The sequence below is a fragment of the Rhinolophus sinicus genome, chromosome 14, assembly GCF_057876585.1.
Source record: "Rhinolophus sinicus isolate RSI-liver-muscle chromosome 14, RSI-T2T, whole genome shotgun sequence".
Lineage (NCBI taxonomy): Eukaryota > Metazoa > Chordata > Mammalia > Chiroptera > Rhinolophidae > Rhinolophus > Rhinolophus sinicus.
The window spans coordinates 2,023,434-2,031,748 of record NC_142514.1 but is presented as its reverse complement, the minus strand read 5'-3'; positions in this window follow the sequence as shown (position 1 = coordinate 2,031,748).

Below are 8,315 nucleotides of genomic sequence, written 5' to 3'. Positions count from 1 at the left end.
GGCCTGCGGCCTGCGGCGATTGGCTCCGCCTCGACAGCTCCGCCTTGGGCTCCGCCCACTCCGGCTCTCGCTATTGGCTCTTCGCCAGCTGCCTTCCGCGATTGGTCCCGTCCGACGCCGTTCACAATCGCTCCCGCCCCTCGCCGCGCCGGAAGCGCACGCCGCGCGCACGCCCACTTCCTGTTTACGAGACGGGGAAGGGCGGGGTCGTGGCCGGTTGCCAGGGAGGTGCGGAGGGTCCGCGAGAAGGGGACGTCGGAACCCGGGCGTCCCTTCCCCAGTAAACGGACACTCGCAGCATCAGACGTCGGGAAGGAACCCCAGCCTCCCACCCCGGGAGATCATCCCCTGGGCACGGCCCCTTGCTGGGCGCGCCGCGGGGGCGCGTGGCGTCCGCATTGCGTGGCCAGGGCAGCGCGGGCTTCCCGGCCCCGGGCCCACCGCTGACGTGCATCGAGTCCTCATTGCGCCGAGGAAGCAGCGCACCCCGGACCCCTGTCTCAAGGAAGGGGACACCGAGGCACGGGGCCAGGTCACTTGCCAAAGTGACTCCGTTAAGGGTCAAAACAGGATTCCTTCCCGGCAGGTGTGCGGAGCCCTGCTCTTGTTCTAGAATAGCAGCTGTTCTCCGGGAATGATGGCGCCCGGAGCTAGTGCCGCCTGGGGGTCTGCCAGCCATGCCAGGGGCCTCACGTGCGGGCCTCGGCCTCTGCAGCCCAGGCCACCTCGTTGCCGGCCGCTGCACCAGCCCGAGGGCTGCGCACACACCGCGGTTTTCAGCGCCTCCCCATTGTGAGCGCCTGATCCTCGCCCAGTTGGTCACTAACTCTGCCTCTGCTCAGGCCACCCCTCCCCCTCCCCCCACCAAAAAGAAACGCCTTCTGGCCTCAGGGCTACTGTGTCCATCCGCCAACACCCGGAGGCATCAGCATTCAGCACCACTCACTGCTTGGTTCTTTGCTGGTTCATAGACTAAACCGCTCTGTGCTGGGTCACTGCTGTGTGAGTGTGTGTCCCATATCTTACCGTGTGCCGGGTCACTCTGGCGTGTGCGTGCTGTCTGTGCGACCTGTTTGTTGGGAAAGTTCAGTGGAACCAGTCCCTTGCATATGGTGGGCACTTTGGGGTTTATAACACTTGCATAGCTCTTTAAACTTCACAACCGCCCAAGGACACAAACATACTATTGTGTACTTGCTGCGGTGGAAGAAACAGGTTTGGAGAGTTCCGGTGACATGCCCGAGGCCACACGGCTGGCACAGGCCCTCGGTTTCTGCACAAGTCAAGGGCCGGCCCAGCCGGCTGCTCCTAGAGCCTTTCTCCAGGAGGGTGCTGTTGCCCCACACACAGCAGGTCTGGGACAGACACTCATTAGTCTATCTGGGTGTCAACATCGACAGAAACAGGCGCTGAAATAGCACAGATACTGAAATATCTTTGGTACTTTGCTTCCTAGGAAAAAAACGGCTTTAAAGAGTGCTCAGTGAGTATAGGTAGCCAAGTGCATTGAGCCCCTCTGGCCTGTAGTGCGGGCTGGGGACAGCTGCCGCCCCTTCTGTGGACCGGAGAGCCCCTCTTCTCTGGGAACCAGTGCCCGTGGCTGAGTCTGCTCCGACCAGTTCCTGTGGGGTGGGCCTGAGTTGAGCCCCTGACCCGATGGGGCTAAGGATACCTGCTGACCCTCTTTCTGAGTCTCCCTTCACTAGGAAGGGGTCTGAGCAGAACCAGGGGCCCGTCAATGATGGCAGCTGAGCATGTGCCCCAGGGAGACCGACCACCTGGGCTCCTCCACTCTGTCTACATGGACTTGGACACAGGCTCTCTGTGCCCCAGTTTACTCTTCCGGTGAGTGGAGATAATAGTTGCCACTTCCAACAGGTGCTGGGAGAATTATATGAGTTAATTCCTGGAACGTGGTCAGCACCCTGCCGGGCCCAAGTTAAGAGCCATCTCAGTGTCAACTGCTATTTAAACTGTTCATTAGCCTGTGCTAAGTGCCAGAAATGTGGCAAATACTGCCCTTGCTCCCAATACACGCACATGGCCGGCAGTATGACCCCATTTTACTGAGGAGAAAACATTTGAGAGGCTCTCACTTTGCAAAGGTCACATGTCAGCAAAGACCTAGGACCTTCCGAAGGAGACCTGTCCTCCGACGCCCCACCCGCTCCTGGGGTGGGGGCAGGCAGAGGAGAACCCCATCCTTTGGGGACACCCTCCTGCTCGTGTCCACTTTCACTAGTGCCCCATATCTGTGCACACGCTCAGACGTGAGGATAGGGAGAAGCGGTGTTTCCTTGGACAGCAGGACTTCTGCGGACCCTGGTCAGAGCTGTCTCAGTGGGGTGGAGGGCGGGAGGCCAGACGGGGAGACAGTTCAGGGGACCACGCTGAAGGTGGGAAGGAGCAGAGTGAGAGGCAATGGTCCATCACGGAGGACTGCGGGAGGGCATTCCGGGAGGTGGCAGCAGTGTTGGGTCATTTTCAAAGGACTGCGAGCCCTCGAGGGCCCACTGACTCTGGTCTGAGCTCGGCTTGTCCCCACATAGCTGTGGTTCACTTTGACTGTGTTACTTAACCTTACTGCTTCCCTTTCCTCAGCTGGAAAGCAGGCGTGAAGGCCAAGCTCACAGGTTGGCGTGAGGCTTAAATGAACCACGTACGTACAGAGCAGAGAGGACCCGCCGGGGCCAGCTGCCAAGCAGCATGTGTGGCCCTGCACAGCCTGGGTCCTTGAGGCACTCTGTGAGCATCTGTGGAGTGGATGACAAGAATGAGATTGGCGATACAGGAGGACAAGCGCCCGACGGATGGTCCCAGACCCTGGCAGCAGCCGAGGGACCTAGAGCTACAGCCCAGGGGTCGGGTTAGCTCAGGGCAGGAGGCCAGCCATGCTCTGCTCGGGGACAGGATGGAGACAGGTGAAGCTGGGTGTGTGTGGGGGGACGCGATGGGTGGAGGCACTGAGGCGTTCTCAGAACGTCTGTTTTCTTCTTTGGGGCCCTGGGGGTCTGGAGCCAGGAGGTGTGGTAAAGATGGATGGTTTGTAATAGCAGCGATGAGCAGGGGGGCTGATTAGGGCTGGGCGTGGAGATCCCTGAGCAGCTGGGGACCCTGGGAGGTTTGCGATGGAGTCTTCCACACAGAAGCTGGTAGGAATGGACTGGGCCACACTGGGGGTTTGCTGGGTGGCTGTGGCCGAAGACAACAGAGAAAGGAGAGGCTGAGATCCTGTGACGGAGTATTTACCAAGAACTTGAGAGCCAAGGATTTCACCCCACTCGTGAGGTAACAGACTAACCTGCCACCATTTCAGGTACACTGGCAGAAGACGTGAGACAGGTCAGAGACAAAAGACTGTTATTCACGGGAAAAGCAGTGGCCACAGTGTCAACACGGTATGCCGGTTCCCTGAGCCCCAGTTCCCACAGGGGTGACGCCGGTGCTCCTGGATGGAGGCTGCACACAGTAGTACCTTACAGGAGAAGAAGCAGGGCCTGTGAGCAAGTTTGGTCCTCGTCCCAGAGGGAGGTTACTTCGCCTTCGAGGTTGTTCTCTGCAAACACGATCCTGTGTGATGGCCCAGGGAGGAGTGGTCAGAGCCTGGCACACCCAGCGTGACGTGTGGGAGTGTCTCCTAACGTTGTCAACGTCGTGGCGCTCGAGTCCAGGTTTCCGGTCTGGCTGGAGACGGCAGCCGATTTGACAGGGACCAGTGACTCTCAGAGTACGGAGGGATGAAGAGCAGAGGCCTGGGCGAATGGATGGAGGGCAAGAAAGACCTGGACTTCTGGAAACTTTGGTCTGTGAGTGGGCTGCTGGAATTGGACATGTCACAGAGCGAGACAGAACATTCTGGAATCCCCAGTGAACAGGATGAAGCACTCTGGGCAAGCAGGGGCACAGGACTGTTAGATGGATGGGGCCAGGATGTTGGCAGGAGTAGGCATGACGGTGAGGATGCCACCCCAGGCGCCTGCGCCTTCAGTGGATGTGGGTGTAACCTGCAGGTCCACAAATGCAACGTATGACAAGGGAGATGATTGGGTGTGTATTAGGTGATCAGTAGCGCTGGATGTGTATTCATTTCCTGGGGCAGCCACACCAAAGCTTCATAAACTCGTGGGTCTTAAAACAAGGGGAATTTATTGTCTCAGTCTGGAGACCAGAAGTCCAAGACCCAGGTGTCCACAGGGCCACACTCCCTCTGAAACCTGTAGGGGACACTTTCCTCCCTGCTTCCAGCTTCTGGTGTTGCCAGCAACCCTTGGCGTCCCTGGCTTGAGGCCGCATCACCCCAATCTCTGTCTCCATCGTCACATGACTGTTCTCCCTGTGTCTGTGTCTCCTTTTCTAATAAGGACACCAGTCAGGTTGGAGTGGGGCCCCCTTAATACCCTCATCTTAACCTGCAGAGGCCCTACTTCCAAATGAGGCCACACTCATGGGTAATGGGGGTTGGACTTGAGCGTGTCTTTTGGGGGACACAGTTCTCCCATAATAGATGGTACTACATGTGCAAACAGTGAGAAGGTGAGAAGCTGCTCTCCACACTCACACGTTGGTCTTGGGGAAGGGGAGACGGCTGCGATGGTGCCTGTGAGCTGGGTCCCTGCATTGGTGATGCTTCTTTCCCAGGGCTTTGAAAGGCTGTTCCCACTCCCACCAGCAGGTGGCAGAGTTGCCCACACAAGGTCCAGAGTCCAGTACTGGGCTGCACTTCACTTAAGCATGAGATGGTCATTATTTATTGCCTCTTCCTAAGGAAGACTGAGAGGTGTGTATTCTTAGCTTCCAGATGTGGTTTAGCATGTTACGAAATCAATGGGTCCCACCTTTGACATCTGTCTCTGATGGAAGGCGGTCTTGAGGGCACGGCAGGGCCAGGCATATGCCAAACAGGGTTGGACCTCAGGGTTGGACCTCAGAGCTGCCAGGGGTTCAGGGTGCCAGGCACAGCTACCCCGGGTAACGGGCAGCCTGGAGATCACTCCCATTTGCAGGGTCTGTGGGTCCAGCTCACCTCCAAAGAAGCGGCATTCTGGGTCACACCTCTCCTTCCTAAAGGAACCAGGCCACGGACTTGGCTGGTCCCAGGGCTCGGCAGAGGCTGCACAGTGCTTGGCGGCTGTCGAGGGCCCTGGAGACCTGTTAGAAAACTCTCCTGTGGTGTGTGGTAGAGACTGCCCTTGACCTTTGACTTTGGCAGGTCAGAAGTAGGGACAACTTCACAACAGAAGTAGAGGCAACTTCAATGGAGACAGGCCATTCCCAGCAGACAGGGGGACTGTGGCCCCGGGGGTCAGGAGGGCAGGCTTCCACACGTGTCAGCTTTAAGGGCAGGAGCAGGCTGGGGAGACAGGATGTGCCACAACTTTCCCTTGTGCAGTTTCTAAAGGCTGAATCATTTCCAGGGTAACTGTCATCACGTCCTGCACTGCCTGCACTCCGCTGCTCACCTGGCTGGGCTCAGGCACCCCTAGTGCCCCGTCCACACCTCAGGGAGCTGCAGGCAGTGTGATGGTATGACCTGTGGGAAGGTCTGGCTTCCCGGATGTGCTTCCCACAGCAAGCAGGAGCCAGGAGGATGGTGGGGGACATCAGGTTAGGTTTGGGGGCCAGGAAATTTTGGAAAGAACGTTGCCTGGGACTGGGGTGTTGGTTCTGGTTCTGGTCGGCGTAGGAGGCCAAGTGGAACTGGGCCACACATACCACCTTGTTCCCGAGAAGTGCAAGGACCACACTGTGGAAGGTGTCCAGCAAGATGGTTCCATGTGTCCCAGACTCGGCTGTGGGAGGACCCTCTGTCTGCCCACACTGGGGTGAGACAGCCAGGCTAGAGGGGCCTGCTGGCATCCCACCTCCGTGCATGTCCGTCTCCTCTCTAGGCCGGGGCGTCCCCAGGCAGGGGCTGGCAGTGGTCAGCCTTGTCACAGCTTGTATGAGTGTCCTATGGCTGCCATAGGAAATGACCACAGACTGGGTGGCTAAGACAACAGAAATCTATCCTCTTCCAGTCTGGAGACCAGAGGTCTGAGTCAAGGCGCTGGCAGAGTGGTTCCCTCTGAAGGCTGTTCCTGCCTCGCAGCTTCTAGGGGTGGCGGCAATCTCTCCGGCCCCTGGGCTTGCAGCCACATCACGTGGCCTTCTCCTTGTGTCTCTGTGTTTCACAAAGCCCCCTGTCACTAGGTTCAGGGCCCACTCTCAATCCAGGACGATCTCCTCTGGCCATCCTTAACTTTATCACGTCAGCAGAGATCCTTTCTCTAAATCTAGTCACATCACAGGTACCAGGGGTTAGGACTTGGACATGTTTCTGGGGGACACAATTGAACCCACTATCACTGTACCCCAACACCTGGCACTGTTGCATGAATGGGGGACGGCTTCTGCTCTCAGTGTTGGCAGGTGATCTAAACACCCTCACACCACTTCTAGACCTCACTCCCTGTGGGTTCTGCCCCCACCCCAGGGAAGAGGGCGGGGACGGGGGGGGAGGGGGTGCAGGCCAGGCCAGTGTCTTTACCACACAGGGGTCATCCTTGCTGATCCCGCCCAGCAGGCCCGTGGGATCAAAGGCGGAGCGGGAACCAGCTTCAGAGGCTGCCGCTGTGCTGCTTCCGTTTCAGCAGCGTGGACTGAGGCCCACAAAGCACTGCTCCCTGCGCAGGGCTTGCAGCTGGTCAGCAGACCCCGCTGGTCTGATCAGTAAAGGGGCCCTGACCTAGGTGCCAGCTCCAGAATGGCCGTCCTACCCACAGCACTTGGGGCCCCGCCACATGGCCCATTTTAAGTTTGTGTCGATTGTTTCTTTGATTTTAATTTCTCTGCTGGGGCCAATGAGGAGGGGTAGAAATGAACCTCAGAACCAGCTGCCCGAGGACCTCCCACTGAGTCGGCGCAGTGGTGGCCCAGGGTTTCAGATGCATGCCTTGTGTATCCAGAGGTTCCCTCAGCTATGGCTCAGCCAGAATGATGCTGGCTTCCCGGTCACCTCTCGGTGGGACCTGTTTGTGGAAGCTGGCAGAGGCTCCCTCAGTATCTGGACTGCACAGACCCCTGGGACACTGCACGCACGGGGCCCTCTCATCTGAAAATGTCTTGTCACTAATTTGCCGGCTCTCTGGTCAGAAGTGTTTGTGAAAATCCAGAGGAGACCTAGATTCTGCTCTTGCATTGCAAACAATGTCAGTTCAGGGAGCTTTAGAAGGCCTGGTTGGCCTCTCTGTGGGGCCCTCTCTCCCAGCTCTCCAGGGATAAAGTGTTTTAGGAGAGAGCGGGAGAAGCAGTTTGCTTTGGAAATGACCAGCCAAGCTGGCGGGTGATTCTTCCCTCTCCTCACATAATTTTTCCCTGGGCCACAGCTATTTTTATTATTTCCAGTTGAGAATGAGACGAAAACATTGAATAGCTGTGTCTTTTAAAAATGCTTTTCACGCAAGCTAGAGCGGTCGTTTGCCAGATGTGAAAGGGAACGCGAGCTCTCCTGGCGCCTGCGCACTAGTCTCCAAACTAAGCACAATTCCCTGTGCGATCCCAGAGTCTCGGACTAGTGAGCATCCAGCCAGGCCTAAGGCATGCATGTGACCGGGAGGTGGAGGGAGCTATGTGGTGGCGGAAGGCCAGGTCACTGTCAACTCCTGGCTTCCATGCGTGGCCCTGCTGCTCAGGGCTCTCTTCCTGGTCGGAGTGTGCAAGGTTGACCTTAAAAATAGCAGCCAGTTATTTTTACCAGCAAAAATAGGTTTATTCCCGCATAGCAGAGAATTGCAATTGGGCAAGCGTGTTGTAGCAAAAACTGCAGGCAAGTTCAGCAAACAAAGGAGAGGACTGTTAATAGAGAAAAGGAAAGTGAGAGTTCAGGGTAGTAACGGCTTCTTGTTGGCTGAGTTGCACAGGGTTCCTTGGCTGGGCTTGTTGCTGGGCAAGAAGAAAATCCTCCTTCTGCTGGGGAAGTAAAGCAGAGATACTTCCTGGTGGGAAAGCAAGTTATGTCTCTTCCTGTTGGGGTGTGTACTTGACGCGGAGTGGTGTGGGAGGGTGCCCCACTCCTTTTTTTAAAAAAAATTTTATTGGGGAAGGGGAACAGGACTTTATTGGGGAACAGTGTGTACTTCCAGGACTTTTTTCCAAGTCAAGTTGTTGTCTTTTCAATCTTAGTTGTGGAGGGCGCAGCTCAGCTCCAGGTCCAGTTGCTGTTTCTAGTTGCAGGGGGCACAGCCCATCATCCCTTGGAGGGAGTCAAATCGGCAACCTTGTGGTTGAGAGCCCACTGGCCCATGTGGGAATTGAACCAGCAGCCTTCGGAATCAGGA